The sequence below is a fragment of the Dendroctonus ponderosae genome, unplaced genomic scaffold (genome assembly GCF_020466585.1).
Source record: "Dendroctonus ponderosae isolate FM_Combo_2020 unplaced genomic scaffold, Dpon_F_20191213v2 Dpon_F_20191213_1, whole genome shotgun sequence".
NCBI classification, from domain to species: Eukaryota; Metazoa; Arthropoda; class Insecta; order Coleoptera; family Curculionidae; genus Dendroctonus; species Dendroctonus ponderosae.
Window position 1 is genome coordinate 35224530 of NW_026017110.1, and position 18493 is coordinate 35243022.

Here is an 18493-nt window from a genome sequence, read left to right on the forward strand (position 1 = left end):
CAGACATTGGACTTTATTACAGCAGAGCTTTCCAGGGGCAGTCAGAGCATTGCAGAACAACTGACACTTTCCCAGGCACCAAATAAATACTGAGGAAGGACTACATTCCTACCACGTATATAAGATAAATAGAGCAGAAGAACACATTAAACCAATCGCTTAAAAAGCGGTACAAATTGAGCAGGAGTTAATTTACCGAATACGAGAAGCTCCTCAATAACAGTGGATATGATGATTACACAGGGACTAACTTGTTTGGAGTAAGACTGAATGGCATGTTTATTTGTAATTTGTAAACAACTTAATAATCCGAGGTTATCAAGAGAATAATTAACGTTTCGAAAACGCTTGTTGCATCATTCAAGGATCCCTGTTGAACTTACCGTTTATTCTCGTCTATTTTATTGTAATGTTCTCCATGGTTACCGGAGTTTTTAATGATTTCGAAGCAGCAAGTATTTACGTAATGTTAATTGGCGGGATAACCTTGAAAAAGATTGCAACCATCTTTCTAATATGGTTTTTTGCAAGCTTCTCTGTTTTTAATAACGTTATTTATTTTTTGTTTTTTCTGTACTCCTAAAACACCGCCAGACAACACCTCCAGAGGATTGACACCAATTTTGCATCACCCTGTATAAGATCAATTCAAACCAATACTGAAATATTGAAATTCATTTAAATATATTCCTTATTCAAGCAGCACTTAAAGTGAATTTTGAAACTGCGCCATTCACGTGGTTAATATCTGTCTGGCGTGGTCGGGCATGTTTGCGTGTGAAAATGTTGCCTCCGGTCAAATATTAAACAACCAATAAATTGAGAATAAGAGATAATCTAGAAACTTAAAGACACTCTTGGCCAAAAGAAAGTTGTAATTTCTAGTAACTGTTTTGGAAAACTTCAGGAGCAAAGAAAGTAAAAGAGACAAAAACGTGTGTTGCGGTTAGGATAACGGTGTCACCTTACGGTCAGTGATGCGATAAAACAGCCCCCCGAGTGCGGCCATCTTTTTGGGGCAAATCAGTGATATACATAAATAGATCACAACTGGCATCCAAAACTACTTGTTAAAGATTATGTATCATCGATCATTATTATTGATCAAATAAAATACAATTCTGTTGTTAAAACACAAGTATTCCCAAGGAGAAGAAGTCTTGTCCTCCTAGGTCTGGAAACCGAGCACCTTTAGATTGTCCACTATCAGCGTCTATTTCGGGCCACTCGTCTAGTGTGTGGCCCTTTGCTGGTATAAGTTCTTACAGCTTCTGCTATGTTATTGTGGCATTTTCCCATAACTGATCGCATATTCGCAAATTCGCTGTTGGCTTGCATTTTGTGAAAGAAGCTTTAAAATAAGCCACAGTTTGATAAATGCATGTTTATATTGACAAAGGCTGTCTACCTGTAACTAATTAAAATGAAATTAAATTAAAACATCACTGCCGCTTTGAATTTTTATCAAAAAATTGTAGAAGAGCACTTTTTTAATGTCAAAAATTTTCGTTAATTGACAAAAAAATCATAGTTTGTCTAGGCTACGAATCAAACGTGGGGCCTTTTCAAAATCATGATTAAAAACAAAGTTGAAATTCGATCTTCAACTGCGAAGATCTTTTTGAAATTTTGAAAAAAAAAATTTCAATACTTTTCTCGTACCCTATAAGTGGACCCCTATATACCCTTAAAAGGAATGACGCCAATGCTGAATCACCCTGTATGTCTTTTATTATTACCGCGGAGTTTTATTGTACCAGCAAATCTCCAAAATTGATAAAATTTAACCATTCTCTTTCCTGCGTTGGGTTGATCTTTGCGAAAGACCCGAAAAACCGTGTGTTAGTCAGGAAGATTTCTTTCTCACTAATCAGGTACTCTAGTGAACACACTGGATCGGAAAAATGACAGCTCTAAATCTTCATTAGTGGATTATTAGCGGAATGTGCCCGGTTTGATTCTGTTTGCAGTTCGGCTTTTTCCCAAGATCGTCAATAGTAATTACCTCACCTACATAATATACTAAGCCTACAAATCCTTGTCGCATTTTCCAAGATTTAGGAAAGTACGTTACCACAGGACTGCCGACTGAATTATGTAAACCTCAGCACCCCTTCAGGAAGGGCGGTGATAAATTCCCCTGATGTAGCGTAAACACCTTAAGGTCTCGAATTACTTCCTCTCGCAAACTCGCCCACAGATTAAGCGGCTTTTTACTATCCAGATTAAGTTTGCTCTCCCATTCTACGCTCGTATATTATTCAGCCAGATTTCGAGAGTCGCCAATATTTTACACGATGAGCAATATTTGTTGTTTAAGCCAAGATAGAACATTTTATTCTTTGTTCGATACTCTATATTGTCGGCTACTCCGAATTTTGTATCATATTTTGGATGGTACGATATTCTAGACCATGCGCCATCAGCAGTCACGATTATCAATGCTTTTCTGATATGATCTCCTTCCTTTTCCTCTGTCCAAACTTCATCGACTGCCAAGCCATCTCATTGTTTCTTTGAATTAGCTCGGTGTGAATGTTTTACTATCGCATCGAAAATGGGAAAATATCCATAATGCTGAGCAAAAACATTAGTCATTTTGATAATAGGAAATTTTGTTTTACAGTATTATGTCATTTACGCAAAGGTAGATCGAGTTAGAGCGTCAGATTTACACAACAACTATTTAATCGTCTACTTTTATGTGTCGCCGACTGTACCTACGTTTGAAGTTAATGTCTTAAATTGCCAATAGAAAGCGAACGGACATTTTTTGTAAACGCAATAAATGCGAGATTTTACAAAGTCCAAGAAAAAATATTTAAAATGAATTGGTGCGCCAACTAAAAAGGTTCGAATCAAAAATTTGATTCGAGCTATCAAATAAAACGTTCTGGAAATTTTGTGCCACGACTCAATAATTCCTCACTTGTGCAAAGTGGATGAACTCGCTGCTTCATCAAAAAAAAGAGTCTTACATAGGAACAAATTCAAAGCGCGTTTGAATTAAATAAAATCCATTACATCGACAATAAAAAAATAATACAGAGAAACGGAACATTTTTTTATTAATAAAACTTAGGTCATATGGTCTTCGTTTGAGCCAAATATTGTCTTAGTGCCCCTTTTATCACCTTCTATGTCACGTCACAGCGATAATTGTGTGCAAGCGGAAACGAATCAAAGATCAAATGCAAATAAACACACAAATAAGTCGCAGGGCTCCCGAACTAGATGAATTTACTAAATACTAGTCTGGATGAAAAATGAAATCGAAAGTCGAAAAGTTAGAAAGAGACGCCGGCTACAGGGCAAGCGTGATCCTGTGGGAGATGGATACAATTGTACAGAGTGACGACGTAACGTAACGTTGGCGCTGAAAGCTACGATTTCCTACTTCACGTTTACCGAAATCTGAAGTTATTTCAAAATGTAATGTTTAGCATTTTTTGAGCGTAGACCTTAAAATACAAACTAAAAAATTTTAACGCCTATAAAGATAATTTATCATTAAATCTCCAATTGATAAAAGTCACGAAATTAGCTTAAGCAGTTTCCTGTAGTAAAGAAGACGGTTGCCACAAACAATTACATTTTAAAATTTCAAAATTGAACTAAATGTAACTACTCTTGTTATTTCCGAGGTTTCGCCATCCCTTCTCGTATAGTTCTCCAAGTTGATATTTTATTAATATCTTTCCATCAAAAGCGATCGGTGACCGTTCACAAAATATTGAGCTCTGAAGCCATTTATCTCCCAAATTTTCGACTTAATGACACTAGCGAAACCTGACTCCGTTTTCAATAAATACTTTATGATTTGTCAGACGTTGGTGGAGTAACATTGGAGTCTTATATTATGAACTGCTTGTATTTGCCAACTTATATACAATTTACATTTAGTAAATTAAAGACCTCTAGGATTAGTGCTTAGGGCTTTTCCTTTACTCGCATACGTCCTATTTTCCAAAAACATTGTGTTATTCACAGACTAAATTAATCATACCTGCTACTGATACGGTAAATGTTTCTTGAGTTACACATAATTTCGCTTTATTTTGCACTTATAACTTAAGTTGTCAATCTTTTCCTATCAAACGTTTGGGTAAGTTGTTCTGTCCCCTGTACATCCTTGTCTAGAAACAGAGCTTTCTAGGGTCTCGAATCCGGAACCTCTCTCTGTGTCAGTCATAAATTTATTGAGATGAGACTTGCATAAGAAGTTTCAATGACAATTGGATCATATTCGGATTAAATTTGTCAAGCAAGGCACAATAAACACTTTTTTATATATGTTTTTATTGTTTATGTTATAACTTCGGAAAATGCTTGAAAAAAGTTCTCACTGAAAGTTAGTAAAGGCGTATACTTTTACATCACACATCATATGATCTCGTCCTGAAAATGCGAGGTAATAAAGTGACCTGTATCTATATGTTTTTTAGTTAGGCGAATAAGTTGCGACGCTGTATGTGACTAAATTAAACCAAATTTTATCAATAAAGCTTTTCCATAAGTTTACGGTTTTATGTACGGAGATCCCGAAGAAACCGGACTGATCGTGAAGGGTGTAACAGCTAGTTAATATCTGAGTTTAATTTCATTACGTGATATATCCACTCTCATTACTCTACACTTCAACCTTCGTCTGGAATAGGTAAGGCTTAATAATCTATAAGTGTCTTTATTACATTTGCGGGCAACAGATAGGCATGTTTTTTATAATGCTATTAAGCTGTGTGGATAAAAGCGACCGAAATAATCCGGGGCAGTTAAAAACTACATACCCAGAAGGCACAAGACGTCTTCTTTATGTTGTTATCATTATGTCTGAACGTCTTATGCCTCTTGAAGACGTCTTTAATACATCTTAAAAATGTTGTGATGGTTAAAAATGATATGTAGCCAGTGGTTCACCTGTCTGCTAACCCGTTGTTCAAATGTATGTAGTAATAAGTTATAATTGTAATAAGCTATTGTTGTGAACCGATTTTCATTTGTAATTTGGATTTTGTAGGCATGTTTGTCAGATTAGGTTAATAATATTTCGGCGATTATTTGACTTTTGATGTTTGGATATTTGTATCTCTCTCCCAAACATCAGCAGTCTTTATCATGATTTTGTCTGGCAACATGGTGGTTGCTCCACCTTCACGGACCACTGTTATTGATGGGACGGGACGAGGAATGGATCGAGCAGGGTCACCCAGCGAAGGGAATTAAGTACGAGAAATAGCCGAAGACAGTTGATCACCGTCACCTTGAGATAGGGTAGATCTTCCCGACTGGGGATATTGAATCAAGGAAATTGTGGATTGGATAGCCAGGGACGGTCTGGATGAGATCTGCACGTAGCACGTAGGCTTCGACAGCACGTTCTTGAAGGCGACTTCATTGACTCGCTGGTGTTTGGGGCGAGTACTGCTATTGGTTGCATATTATTAATTTGTATTTTCCAAAAATTTTCATTTTGTTAAGTAATTAACGTGGAGTAAAGATCAAACGGTTAGCAGACGGTAGTTTGTGGTTGTCAAACCACGTTTTCTTGTTCGCTATTAAGCTCACTATTTTCATTTTTTATATCATCATTCAAGTCAGTTTATGTACTATCACGGTAAAAGAATTGAGTAAGTATTTCGGCAGCATTCCATCGCTGAGTGTTCTAGCTTTGCTGCGAAAGCTAGTGGCGCTCAAACGAACTACTCACCCTTCGGGCTTTGCACTCGACCGCCCGAAATACCCGCTACAGGGAAACTTTTTACCTCTCTCTCTATTAAATTGTCGTTATAAATCATTGTCATTTAAATCATTGCCTTAATTAAATAGTTTTCATTAAAAGTTGATTTTTATTTTTTTTCTGTCCGAAATTTGTCGTGTTGCAATGTCTACTACAAGATGTCTTGTAAATTCCTGACACAGGGCGTCTTTAAGACATCTTATAGATGTGTACTACAAGACGTCTTGTAAATGCCATATCAAAGACCTATTTCGGAGGATATTTACAAAGTTTTATAAAGTGCTTTCCTCGCTATTTTACGAATTTGCTCGAGTGCATCCGATTGCTGTGAAAAAAAATTATGCCGTTTACAGAGACGTATAACTTGGCTGTGCCGTTTGGTACCCTTTATTAAATCATCTATTRCTATGTCTATAACACTTCTATAATAGTGTGTAGGTGCCGATTTATACAGAACCGAACATGTGAAACTGGTAAACTAAACAAACATTTCATGAAGGCCAAGAAAGTCAACGAACGACAACTATACATTTTCCATATAAGTTCCGATAGTGGTGACGTCGTTTCACAGCCTGGGTGCAGCTCAAACAACTCATTCCAATCAGTAATCCTAATGACAATTGTGAGTTTTTATGCCATGATAATTCCGATACTGATTCAACAGCAGACGGCAATGACTTTGGATGTTATCCTAGTATAGACTCGGTAAATATTGAGAGTTAAAACAGTAATAATATAGCCCATACTGCTTTAAATGACTTATTAAAACTTGTACAACCTATTTGTTAAGATTTGCCGTTGGATGCAAGAACCTGGCTTCAAATAGTCAGGTCTGTTGACCTGAAATCAGTGATTTCCTGACATTACTATCATTTTGTGCTAAATAATTGTCTGCGCAGTATTTTTAACACTTTGTTTGTATATTTATAAAATCACTCAAGGAGACTGAAGACACCAACCGAAGTTGGATACGAAAGCTTTAAAAACTGACATGCTTACTTTAATCACTTTTGTCTTCCATTTCATTAACAGACTATGTCGCCAAATCAGTCAAAAGTAGGTTTCGTTGTTGAGATTCTTTAGATGTGCGTATTTACGGCGAGTGGCCGCCGTGTTATAGCCAATGGTAGTATTAGATTGTTGTTACAAAATGGATAATGTTTAAATTAATTATCTATCCGTTTGATTGGACTTCTTTACTTTTTCTCACACATATTATACATCCTTACTATGCATTTTTGCTATGCTCTATTTGGCTACGGTTTGAAGTTCCAGCTGTACTTTTGATTAATTTAATTTGAGATAGGACAGTTGCTCAGGAATATCCATTTTCAGCGACAATTAAGTGCAAAACAACAGAACAAGAAATACATACTTTAGCACCACTGAAGAAGAAATTCATAATTTTAACATATGGCAAGAAAGTATAAAAAACTTAAGCCACCAAGGATCAAATTGCAAAGACAAAGATGTGAATTATTTAAAATTGATTACAAGAACCTGAAAGAATGGGCCTTAGCGAGCTCTATGACCTTCTGGACATAACCCTTCAGAGGATTCTCCCCCATTTTTACAGAGCATGATCATATTTGACTAAGCTGTCGCTCCAGGGAAGAAGACAATCCGCCCAATTAGGCATAAGTGTACAGTGGATAAAATTCGATCTCAGTTGAGATTTTGCAAACAGAAATGATTCTGCAAACTGTTTGAACTCTATCGTGTTCGTGTTTCTATGTTTTTTGATGTACTATGTTCACCGTTATCAATAGCAACTGTATGCCACACTATTTACCAACCTGTTTTGACTTGAATGATATTCCTAATTTAAGACAATTTCAAAACATCTGACTCTTGCGGTATTTGGTATGTAATATTGCGTTTTCTGTGCGGATTTTTCACTGTGTATGTACAAAATGCATTTTAGCAGATCTAAGGACTTTTCAGTTTTAAGATAAAATGTACTGTTTGATTCAAAACTGGCGTAATTCCTCTGGAAATTTTGTCTGGGGGTGTATTAGGAGGACAGAAAACATAGCATAAGGCCCTGCTGCAATTAAGTCCTATACTTCTTCCTTTGTATCTGGAACCCGAACATTTATTGTCGTCCACTATCTTCCGGGACCCAATCTCCAGACACTCGCTCTTTGTTGGCGTCAGTTTTGTCATTTCTGCTATGTTACTGTGGCATTTCTGCAGAACTAATCACATAAACGCAAATTCGTGAAATTAACTTCGTAACATTCGTAAGTCACAATTTGACAAAGGCTATCGACCTGTGACTATATTTTAATGACAAAAAACATCATTACCGCTTTGACTTTTCAGCAATAAATTGTTTAAGAACACTTTTTATTTTTGAGTGCTTAAGTATTCCAATATCCTACCATCTAAACATGAAACAATTTGAATATAATGCTTAATAACAAAGTTGAAATTTAATTTTCAACTGTTAATATTTTCTAGCAAATATTATCTAAAAACTATTCAACATTTTCCTCGTGGTCTCAAAGGGAGCCCCTATTGCCCCTGAAAAGGAATTACTCCAATTTTGAATCACCCTGTAGATTAAAATGTGTTGTACGTATTTAAGAGACTTTATTACGATTATACACAAATGTTAGCCAGAGGTATCAATCCCCTTTATCTGGGGTAAAATACTTAACGGAAACAAGGACTACAACCAAGTTTGCGTACCAATCGCAATTTAAAATTAATTTAATTAGCTCTTAAAACCAGCCAAGTTAGGAGCCGATTATAGTTTGGTACAGAGGTCTGGCTCTTTCCGAAGACCAGTGGAGTGCCGTGCTTGGTCGATTACGGAACCTCACATTATTAATTCACCATTATTGGCGTATATTGTGGGGCCTAAAAGAAATAATTAACATATTTTTTTAATGCTTCTGTTAAATATTCAGCGTTGTAATTATTTATAGATCTTAGCAAAACGTTTTACTTGTTCTCCCTTTACACCATAATATTATTTAAATAATAACGATAGAGATTCGGTGAGATATTTGGGTTACGGTTAAGAATAATTATTTACATACCCGTTTTAATAACAGCTCTATCCTGAAAGAACCTTTTCGCGTTATGTTTTAATGAATTTAACTATTAACAATTTTCATTTTCCAGCAACTGAAATTAGATAGCGCAAAATCTTTGTCATATAAAACGCTTTCTCCAATAGCCTCAGGTGTAAAAAGACCTCTCCAGAAGTAGCACGGACCGGAAAGGTTGCTTTTCCTCTTACTTCAGCTTAAAAACAAGCCGCTTTGAAGGCGGCTTAACTTGTATGCAGATATTTTTATTCTTAACCGTCCACACCAGTCCTGGTTGATTTAGCTTGCGCGTCTTATCGCCGCGTTGCCAGTTGGATACTTTCACTGCGAACGAAAATATAATCTCAGATGAGACACGTCGTCTTTATCTATGAACACGGTTTCCTGTGAATACTAGCACATTTTTCGTTCAGTGGCTGTTGCTGAAATGTATGCTAATTTCATCGTTACTGATTTATACAATTAGTCCCGCAGTAAAGATTTGGATTCTTGGAGTTTTAGTAGTCATGGACCTTGTTTGTTTTTTATTGTTTTCTGCTTTCTAAAATAATGAACAGATATATTTAAATGTTGGCTATTACCTTCACTTTAATTATATACATGCCTGTGAAAAATCTGGAAAGTATGCAACATTACATTTTTTCCCTTAAAAGATTGCATCTTGAACACCAATAAACATTAAGCAGAAACAATTAACTTACAAAAAGTAACCAAGCTTTTCTGAGGTTAGGCATCGCTATTTGAGCCAGGAGGTTAAAGACCAAATAAGTGCATAGCGGCAACATGGCAGTGAGACGCGCAAACGCAATCCATCAGAACTGCTGTGGACGGTTGACGGTTAAGAAAAAATGTTTACACATGCAAATATTTACCATTAATACCACATGGTACGCAAATATTTTTTTCTTAAGCATCCGCACCAGTCCTGGCGATTGCGCTTGCGCCTCTCGCTGCCATATTGCCGCTATGCACATATTTGGTTTTCAACCGCCAGGCCTTGCTCGAATAGCGACGGCTAAACCAGTCCTAATCTCAGAGAAAGTCGTGTGGCAAACTCTATCCGCCACTTCTCAAGTGCTAACCAGTCCTAACCTCAGAGAAAGTCGTGTGGCGAACTCTATCCGCCACTTCTCAAGTGCAGGTCCAACCGAAATGCTATATCTCACCCCATAAGATCTGCGCCGTTTCGGTTCAAATACAACTTCCAATACCATACAACTTCCAATACCGTATCCAGAGACAACTTGTCTCTGACTGTATCCACCGTATTATCATATATGAAGACAAGTAATAAAAGGTATAAAGCAGGGCCTTACTGACGAGTGTCTAATAGGTTTGCCCGGGACGAAACGCATGGTGCTTCAACGCGCGCCATAGTCGTTTACTTTTTTTTAGTTAATGGTTTTTGTTTCTGGTTAATGTTTGTTTGTGTTTCAGATGCAATGTAATAAGAGAAAAAATGTTATGCTGTATATTTTTCTGATTTTTCACAGGCATGTATATAATTAAAGTGAAGAGAGACATTAAAGATAATAGATAACATTTAAATATATCTGTTTATTATTTTAGAAAGGAGAAAACAATAAAAAACAAACAAGATCCATGACTATTAAAACTCCAAGAATTCAAATCTTTACTGCGGGAACTAATTGTAGAAATCACTAACGATGGAATTAGCATAAATTTCAGCATCCGCCACTGAACTAAAAACGTGATAGAATCCACAAGAATCCGTGTTTTTCTGAGGTCATAATTTCGTTCGCAATGGATATATCAAACCGGCAACGCGGTAGAGAGACGCGCAAGCGCAATAAGCCAGGACTGGTGCGGACGGTTAAGAAAAAAATATCTTCATGTGGTACGTGTCCCTTTATAATGAAATACGCATAAACTTGTGACTGACTATAGCAGTAAAGGTAAAATTTGACAACGTCCCGCACCCTTCCGTACTAATACTCACACGCGCACATGCGTCTGCTTATCATGTGCACAATTTGCTTTGTTTGTTGACAACAAAACGTCCAGCAAGCCCGTAAATAATCTTTTTGGAAAGCGAAAATAATTTTTACTTTTCCGGTAACAATATTCTTCCACCTTCTCTTCTTCTTCCATCACCTTTCATTTGCGTAATGTAGCGAACATGTGAATTTCAAATGGGTTATGCCTAGTATTGCAACATTGCCGCTGTCATATATAATGGAAGTTAAAGTAGCATTTCCTGCGAAAAAATATATTAGTTACGTACCTTGCAGGTAGCTAATCGATTTTTAGAAATTGTTATATTGTTTATAACATATTACTTTTAAATGTCTGAAAGTTTCATAAAAATCTTTTTTTTTATTGCTGTAAATTCCAAGTAAGAAGGGCAAAAAATCTGAACTAATCATAAGACCTCAAGAACCATATATATCTTCTGATACGTACTGTAGGTGGCTGAAATTTTATAGGGTACCTTCGCTCTATTAATAAGTGTGCGTTGATTTTTTCGTCCCTATCTGTTTGAATATATTTTAAATCCCAAAATAGACGAACCTTCTTAAATTCATGTCTATTATAGACGTATATATATTCCTGTTAGAGATTTAAAAAAAAATTCAAGTTGCACGACTTTGCATACTTCAAAATTAGTTGTAGCAAATAAGATGTTTTTACTTTCATCTGGGATTTGTCTCGACCTTAAAATTAAAAATACCAACCGCTGCATATAAAAGGAGTCAGACATTTTCCAATTAAATATTTGCAATGCTAACCGGCATTCGTACATCAATTAAAATTTTAGATAAAAATTATACATATAGAAGTTGATAATCTTGGGTTACCGATTTAATTTTAATTTTGTTAAAATTTATGAGTTTATTTTCATTTGGTCGTTCTAATGTAAAAATAAACACAAAAATTTCACATGACAACAAGCTGGAATGCAAAATTATCTGTTTTTTTTTGCATGCGTGTAAGTTTGATAAATATGTTCTGAGTAAACAAAGTAAATGCGGGTTCAATTTACTTCTATTATATTTTATTACTACTTTGATTTTATCAGTTATATTTATTAAATATAATGTGAATATCTTAGGTATTTCAGGATGAGATTTGATGTCTCATAGGAAAATACACCTGTCAAATATTTTTTGTAAAGATTGCAAGTATTGGGGATAATTGTGCAAGTGCTTCAAAATTACTGATAATTTTGCGTGAAAGCTTGTTGTCTAAAAACTGCATGAGTTTATTTTCGTATTGTGGCGAAAAAGCCCGACTCCGAAGGAGGAGAGCTTTTTCGTTCCAATGTGAAAATAAACGAATTAAGTTTTAACAAGGCAACAAGCTCGAATGCAAAATTATCTGTTTATTTTGATGCACGAGTGTAATTTTGTTGAATATGTCCTGAGCAAACAAGGCAAATGTGCATTCATTTTAATTCTATTATATTTTATTACCCTTTTAATTTTATTACTTATATTTAGTAAATATAATTTGAATATCTTAGGAATGTCAGGATGAAATTTGATGTCTAATTCAACAGGAACAAACACCTGTCAAATATTTTTCGATAACAATGCAATTATCGTTGAGTGATAATTGCAAACTGTGCAATTACCGCTGTAATTTTCGATTATTGCACAATTCAAACTGACAGATTATCATACGAAAGAAATATTCGCTGAAAGTTTTGTTGAAAATTATAGAACTTCCTTTTATTAGTACTTTTTTTATGCTTGTCCATACTAATACCTATGACATTAGTATGGATGAGTGAGAAAATCCCAGACAGTTGTAATGAATTACATTCAGAAAATTCTGGACCACTGTACCTTTGCGTTTTGTCGAAGCTGCTAGCTTTGGTTTAAGAAGGCAATCTTTGGAATAAATTCAGTGTTATTGCATCTTAAGTTTAGAATTTTTAGTTATTAGTTTCAAATTTCTATGGTCCTTACAAGCTTGCTGCTGCAAATGGCAATCTAATGACTAATCGAATCCATAACCGATTCAATTATATGTATTTCCTTAATCTGTATCTGCTTAATAAACTTAATTATTAGATTTAGCCTACATGTTGCCTATTAGCTGCGACTTGCTTGAAAGTAATGTCTACATGATTGTGATTTAATTTTTAATAAATAGATGACATTTACTTAGGCTACTGTGATTTTCGAAAAGGCATAAGCAACCAGTAAACTGTATTTTATCGCATTTATCTACATTTTTCACACTTTTCACATCTTCGTTGTAAGAGTTCACCAAAAACAAAAGTTATCTAAAAGAAGTGTAGATGAAGTAACGGCCATGTTTAAATCACATCATATTCCGTCTAATACAGGACAGACCATCAAATACTTTTCTTTCTATTAAAACCCCTTTATATCTAAAATGAAGATCTCTTCCGGCCAGAGATGAGGAAAGTGGCAATACAACCAAACCATTTCACCGCTAACAAGTTTTCAGTCTGCTTTAATCGTTAAAGTTTTTATCGTTGATGTGCACTGCTCAGTGGACCCTTTTGTCTAATTGCAGAATGATTATAAATAATGTTTCCAGATGTCCGGCTGGTCATTTGCAGTCCGCTTTATTAGTTTCGGAATCCTGTCTATTATTAGATTCGTTTATTTTTGCTGTATTAACTAGGATTTTGTTGCTTTTCTGAATTTTGTTCGTTTTGTTCGATGCGATTAGCCTGCAAGTGCAACACATTTACAATTGCAAATTATTAAGACGCTTATTAAGAGAGAGTTTTTTTATTTTTTGCGATATTATTTACATGGGATTTTTTTTTTTTTTGGTTTACGACAGATGCCGCGATAACCGACAAAATTAAGTTTCCCTATCTGGTAAAATCTGCTGTAAAATTAGGGTATTGTAGTATTTGATTACATGCCTATTGACAAAACTTTTTTTAACACCCGATTTTAAAAAATTTTCCCATGAAGGTATTGGTGTGAAGAGATATGATAAGGATTAAACTTGTACATCTTCAGGATTCTCCACACACTCATCTATAGAAATATCTGATTGCAGCGATACTTGTCGTGTGCTTGCATGGGGATTATAAGCCACAGCATCAAGGACCGCTACTTGATTGCCTGCTGCACAAATGGAAGCAATGCGTGTTCTTTTCTTCTGCTTTACACTCCCTTCAGTAGAAAACTGCTGATAAGTCGAACGAACGAAGTTCGGGACCGCACGTTGTCCGGAAAACGCTGAGCGTATAGTTGAGAGCATTATCAATAATCCTGCCAGCTTGTCCATAACCAAAAACCATTTGAACTCTTGTACAGTCATGCACGCCATGCTTTTGAAGTATTAATATCAAAATAAATATAACTGATTAAAATTAGGAATTTTTCAAGTTATTATTTATATGTATCCATGGCAACGACGTTTTTTTAAGCATATTTTATGAAATGTTCCGGTAAGTCATGCGCGACAGGAAAATTTAGATTAGTTGATTATAGCGCCATCTATCCTGAATCGAAAGTTTAAACAAATTTTACGTTCTTTTAGACGTAGAATCTGATTTTGCATTAAAAAGTGGGGGTGCCATTTAAAAAATCAAAGTTACTCCTCTTCCGCCCACAAGGGGGCGCAGAGAAACACTAATTTTGTCATCCATGTATTTCCCCCGCGGAATAATACAACTCTGGTACTAAACATTTTTTCGTAAAGTGGTTATTATTCAACATATTGCGATGTCTCAAGTTAAATGTTACACACGGTATACGTCTTGAAGTTGTGACAAAACTAATTTAACTTCCATCCTTCTCCTCCCCTCAAAACTTATTTTGTACAGTTAAAACAGCTATGGAAACAAAAAACTGTTTAAAATTCGCTAATCAATGCAGGACTTCTAATATATTTTGAATAGTATACGCACAATCAAGAAGTTTTGCGCCGAATTTTATAGCGAGAAATGTGAGGATATTCAAATTCAGCCACTACAAGTATTAATCAAATAAAGATAATAAAACATGAAAATGTATTTAATTTAAATTTTTACAGACGAAAAAGTGTGTATGTATGAACAAATATTACATTGTCCTCAAGTAAGAATATTTGCAGTGATTGTAAGTTTTTGATATTTTTTTCTACCGGTCCTACGAACATATGCATATGCTGCTCTGCAGGATACCAGTTGCGTCGAGTATATGATGCCTATTAATGTAACGACAAATTTGTGTGGTTAATAAATATACAAATAAATAAACTTGATCTCAGCTTTCTTTAGAACAGCGCTTTATGCATCACTTTTACTAACTTTTGCTGCGCATGGCAGAGGAAAATTTATCGGTTATAGCTTAATAATCTGTGATGCTATCTGAAAAGACGTAAATAAAGCAGTGAGCCTGCAACACCCAATGACCACTTAGAAATATAATTTTATTATAATTAAGTTTAATCGCTTACTCATATTAGGCGATTTATTTGCAAGACTTCGACCGTACTAGTTAAATCCAATTTTCTTAAAGCTCTTACGGAGACGAGGCACAAAGTGATAGAAAATATGTCCCTATTTGCTTGAACTTCGTTGGCTCACTAGCAGGGGCGGATCCAGCTTTACAGTCAGCAGGGGTCATGTAGTAGAAATTCGGTTTTTGTTGCCTATGAAATTATAAAAATAATTGATAGGCAACATAAAGCCCGCACAAAGGGCTAAAACTCAAGACAACCATGATGACATGACTTAGGTATCGTTGGACAGATAATTTAAAATTCGATTCAGTCATGTGTGAGGAAATTCCGTTAGTTCTGATCCAGAAAGCGAAATTTAAATTTCAGACATTAGCGGCAAGATTTAGCCAACATTTTTTATTTTCGGTCTGGTTTTGCTAATTTTTCGAAGAAGGGAGAACTTAATGGCGTTTTTAGAAAGTGAACCGTCGATACGAAAATATCGGCAGTTTTGTCAAAAAAGTGTTTATTTGAAGAACTTTTAGATTTGCGTGGTTTTTTTGAGTTGCAAAATCGACTCAAACATGACGCTGCTTTTTTGAAAGTTTGGTAGCCACCATTTGAGCCACCACATAATTCGTTTTGGCAATGCGATGCGACCGTTGGATATACAATTTAACTCAACATGACGCTGCTTTTTTGAAGTTTCTCAAGGAACATTTGAGCCATATAATTCGCTTTGGCATCGTTAGATAGAGAATTAAAAATTATTTTTAGGCCTAACAACATTATTGAGTAAATGCACAGGACCCACCTTCAGCACAAAGGGGGGTCATCATCCCCATGACCCCCTGGATCCGCCCTTGCGCACTAGTTGGGAAAAAACAGGACAGCGGGATGGCCCTGCTCGAAATGGCCTAGCTTAGCTGGAAATAAACAGCAGATAAAAGCGGTTTATCCAAAGACAGAAATAGTGTGTTAATCTAAGATAAAGGGAAGCTATAGCTAGTCGGTATAACGTTTACCATAATTATTTCAAACTTATGCCAATCTGCATAAAACTGACATAAATGTTGTTGTTAAAGAAAAGTTTGTTTAGTCAACCTTTTTTGACCATCAGAGCACTTTAAACCATATTATTGGGAACCTGAATTGATGTTTGGTAAATAAATCGTTTCCTGTCAAATCGACACACAGAGTGGTTTTTTTTATGTTAAAACGCTTAAATATCTCGGATACGAGTAATCTTTAAAAAATTTGTTTTTAAAATAACAAGCAATATATGGTAGGGGGTATTTACTCGTGTCGGTTTAAAACAACGCCTACTTCTACCTGGTAGGGTAAGCAGAAGCCAACTTGAGAATTTCATATGGTAACCAGAACATTATACTGGATATTCGAGTAGTACGTCAAAAAGTAAGAATAATTTGTTGATTTGGAGGTACATATTTGATTTTATTCATCAAACAATTTTCAGACCGAATATTCCTTTGGCATTAATAAATGCCATTCGCCACACTCAAAATTTTCTGCGTTTCAATAAAATAATATATAGTTCAGCGGATCTAAAGCAAACAAATTGATAATGAATGGGTCGCTGCGCCCGCTGTCAAAATCGGAGAAAGTGTTTTATATAAATAATTCTTACTTTTTGACGAATTATTCGAATCTCCAGTAAAATGTTGTGGTAACCATTTGAAATTCTCAAGTTACCCCGTGCTTAGCCCACAAGAACGAAATAGGCGCTTTTTTGCGACACAAATAAACTTCCCCCTCCCTAATTTTAACTTCTTATCTGAAACATTTTTTCCTTGGATCACTCGTTTCCGAAATATTTACATGTTTCAAGATAGAAAGAACCACCTTGTATAATATAAGTTCATTATTTTTTTCTTTGTAAAACAAGTTGATATTTGAAATGCTCTATACCTATAACCTGAAAATTTGCTTGTAAACATATTTATTACTTGACAAGGCCTTACAACCTTCCTACGTTTACTTAATCTACGGGTCCTTAAAACTTACATGATTTGGGTAAAAGGACATGCATTCACTTAATTAATTAAGTTAACTTAATACATTCTCTCTTGCTTCCTAGACTACCTTAAATCTAGTCCCTGGTCCTCGATCTGGTGCAGGAACTAGTCATTGCATGTGGATCACGTCTTCTTCGTACATTGTTGGCGGTTGTACTTCTTTGTGCATGAAACCCTGACAGTGGGATTCTTGCTTTGCCGGCTCCTATCAAGGAACTCCCATGATAAGTTCTGGATGTCGTCCAGTAGGTCTCCTGTGAGTAGGTCTCTTTGTAGGGTGGTATTGCTGACAAAGTATGGAGCCTATGCTACTATCCTCAGCATAGGCTCCAACTTCCAGTAAACTGCCAGTTTTTGCTTCTGCGAGGCGCTGGCCGGGAACCATGCAGTAGATCCATAGGTCAGCACCGGGCGTATTAACTTTGTAAGCTCTAAGCTTGGTTCGCAGGAAGAGGTTACTATTCAGCAGAGGACAGTCGGCATRGAGTATGTATCTCTCCACACAAACAGACACATTAGTCCAAGATGGGTTATCGTGGACTTCCATAGTAGCCCCTGTCCCGGAAGCTCTTGTACGCCTCCTGGTAGGTTGCTGAATTGGTTTCTCGCATTGGTGAAAACAATGGCTTGTGCCTTCGCGCAACGCCTAGGGTAAACTTAATTTTCCAGTCCCACACCCGTACATCCTCTACCTTGATCTAGCACTCTGTTCATCTTGATGTTGGGAAGTCGGTCATAAAGATATTGTAACGGAAATGGCCTGGTGTGCTCACGTTTGAAGTGGGGGGTCGAAATTCATGGTATTTCAGTAAATGGGAGCCCCATTTGGGCCCCATTTACTGTCAAATATGACACTGACAAGCGGCAAGTTTCGCACCTGTTCTGGAGATTTCGAGAACTATGTGGGTTACCTGGAGGAAACTATATAAGCGACGACGAGAACCAGACGGAAAAGTAAAGTGACAGGAGCGAACGGGTGCATAAGAGGTTAAACCCCGCGAGTCTGAAGAGCGAGTTTTCGTGTGTTTTTGTTATTGTTTGTGAAGTTGTGAAGAAGTGTGAGAAGAAGCACGAAAGTCTTGAAGCGGCCGTTGGAGCTTATGCGGACACCATCAGAGAACTGGGTGAAACTGTAAAGGCCCTGTCGGCTGAAGAACATCCTTTGGCCGAGCAGATCGCTGTTACACAGTCGCAACTGGACAAGCTATATGCCGGACTGAAGGATTTGGCGCAAGAACGACGCGCTAAGCTGGATGAGGCCTTGCAGCTCTTCCTGCTCA